The sequence below is a fragment of the Alosa pseudoharengus genome, unplaced genomic scaffold, assembly GCF_046254945.1.
Source record: "Alosa pseudoharengus isolate Yale_2024_CS ecotype anadromous, Long Island Sound unplaced genomic scaffold, YU_APseudo_1.1 YU_APseudo_1.1_scf_13, whole genome shotgun sequence".
Lineage (NCBI taxonomy): Eukaryota > Metazoa > Chordata > Actinopteri > Clupeiformes > Clupeidae > Alosa > Alosa pseudoharengus.
Genome location: NW_027468598.1, coordinates 26,485,961 through 26,489,026, shown reverse-complemented (window position 1 = coordinate 26,489,026; position 3,066 = coordinate 26,485,961).

Genomic DNA, 3,066 nt, shown 5'->3' with positions numbered 1-3,066 from the left:
CACAGCGCGCAACTGAGCAACAACTTTTTTTTTTCTGGTTTCGTCCTCCAATGAAAAGACGAGCTTTTCACTCAAGGAATTATGGGAAAGGCTCTTTCAAAACAGTCGCGCCAGCTGATTGTTGTGTGACTGTAGGCTAGTGGGTGGTAGAAGTAGGCTAATAGGCCTAACCTCTCTATCTCCAGTGATTTTGTAATATACACTCTGTGCACAGTCCAATGTTTTTGTACAAATAATATTGATTGTTATTGACAATATCATCCAGGAAAATTACTTTTTTTTATCACCAAAACTCCTGTTCATTGTTCCAGTATCATCCCCTTGCCCAATGCAGATTGATTTAGTCAATGATTGTTTCTGTTTAGCCCACTATAATCGAATATAAATGACAATTATAAAGATAACTGCCTGAAGATATAGCGTCGGCGTCATGGGCGGGCCACGGTACACACCGCCGCCGACTTGAGCTTCCAAAGAGTCAGGAAGTCATTCATTTTCAATGGAAGCCAGCTTCTCTCAGCTGCCAGAAGCGTCAAATCCGTCGGCGTCGCGTAGAGTTACATTTGTACACTTTTATGAGCGAGCAATAGCACAATTTGAGCGCAGAAAAATATTTTGACCGAGCACACAAATTATATTTTGAGGAAAAATGAAACACGAGCACAAACAAACTTGTAGTTGAGCAAACAGGAATCTATGTGCTCCACAAATGTCTTTGCCTGTTTGCTAATATCAGTATGTGTACCATCAGCCCCCTTTCTTTCAGTTTCACTGTACGTGCTCACATAAAAATCTTAAATAGAGAACACCATATAACACCAATAAATAGAGAACAAGAACACCTACACAAAGGTGCTACACAAAGCTACACAAAGGCGCTAGCTCAGGAGATCTCATGTCGCACTCGCTCACCCGTATATGGTATGAGCGCTGTAGCCTGTTAATATTTGGCTACCTTATCCATTATCACTACACTACATGGAGACATATCTCACGTTAACAATGGATAGAGATGCAGATCACTAATTCATTTATTTGCGCCACAGCCCATGTTCTGCGTTCACTTCAATGAGACAAGTGAAATACATGTTTTTAAAGCCGTTTCATTTCCAGGCTATTTGCTACGATATTTACCTGCTATGCCTTCTGTTTTCATGGACAGTTACAGGAATCCACGTCAGATCGTTTATCGTTGCTTCAAACCTTTATCTCCAGAGTTTGTATGATAAGTTTGTCAGTCAGTTTCAGCCTCTCCTCTAGCTCTACACCCCTGTTGGGATTTATTACGTTTTGTTACATTTTGTTACACTTTAGAATTGGAGAAGACAAAGGGGGCCTCTGTATGATGTGCTCAATTATTTAGGCTAGCTCCAGAGTAGGCTAATGACGCAGCGAATACGGACACGCCGTTTATTATTAGCCTATTGATTATCATTATTATTATTAGGAGGCTCCTCATTGGTCGATGCCCCTGGGCTGAAGCCCAGGTAAGCCCCTGCATTAAGGCGCCAGTGCACCCCCCACAACATGTGATTTTTGACACTATAGTGATAGTGACCTGTCCATTCAACAAAGAAAAGCATACCTTGGAGGTAAAAATATGGGTCTAGGGACCTGAGTATTTCAATGTGACTTTTTCAGATACTGAGTTTATGAGGTAAATATGGCTATAATACTACATGGAAATGGACTTAAAATAAGCAGAACATATCAAAATTGGATTCCTTGTATCAAACAAAGTAGAGAAAATACATTATACAACAATTTAAGACTAACAGAAGCTGAGATATAACCTTTTCTCTTTTCGGCTGGGGCCATTTCGGATTTTATGGATAACTGCCACTAGGGGGGCCACCCCAACTTGTATCCATGGATTTTTTAAAACCTTAGGCCTATACCTAACACCCTGCCAAAAATCAAAAACGTATCCAGAAGTGCCCAATCTTCATGATTTTTCACATATTCCTTCCCAGCTACTATAGGCCAGGGGTTCCTAAACTTTTCCACGACAAGGCCCCCCAAATACCACTAGGTTCTGGCCAAGGACATCCTTGAGGAACCCATCGACAATACTAGGCTACGGCAAATGTAAAAAATACATTAAGCCAATCCTAATGTATTTATTTGTTGCTTTTATTTTTCCTTCCAACTTGCTGAGCCCCCCCGCGGCCCCCACTTTGAAAACCACTGCCCTAGTCTGAAATGTCCCACAACAGAACCTAGGCTTATTGGCAAATGTTTAGCCAGTTCAGTGTTCAAATAAATAGCAGTGTGTTAAAAAAAGTGAATAAAGTGCAAAATCGTTTTAAAGTTTTTATTTCCACATTTCAAAGTAAGTCTGCATCATTTTTTTACAGGAAGCAAAGGAAAGGAATTTAGTTTGGTCTCTTCAAACTCAAACAGTTGACAAACTACATTTCCCCCCTAATAATTTAACCTCACTTTAAATCACTGAACTAATATTTATTTGCTGCATTAGTCAACCAACGTCTGGCACCTATAAACAGGCCCAAAATGAACAAACTACATTTCACAGTTCCTGTTTTGCTTCAGAAACTGCATTTTTAATGTCACGCCACAAGTTTTCAAAGGGGTTGAGGTCAGGGGACAGGAACTGGAATGTAGTTCATTCTGAGGAGGGTGGTCGCCCAGGGCGTCATACAAGGTACAAGCAACATATCATTACACACTTCCATTTCCAAAGCAATGAAGGCTGCAACAACTTAATATCGCACATATTATTGTTTATATTATTATATCAATATAGCTCAAACAAGCAAGGCTTGCAAAAGGGCATTATGAGAATGTAAAGATTCAATGCGCTTAATGTGACAATGAACCATAAGTCAAACAGCGTTTCTTCAGAAATTAATGTTTAAAAACACACAGTAATGGTCTGTAAATTATAGGCCTTTTATTTAACTTAAGGTGTTTGAGTTATCATTTTAAAGTTTTAACAATTTAAGATTCATCACAATCACTGATGTTCCGGATTCAAATCTTAACAACTATGCAATGTTGTGTAGCTATGTGAACATGTTTTACATATTGTGAATGATTTTTTAC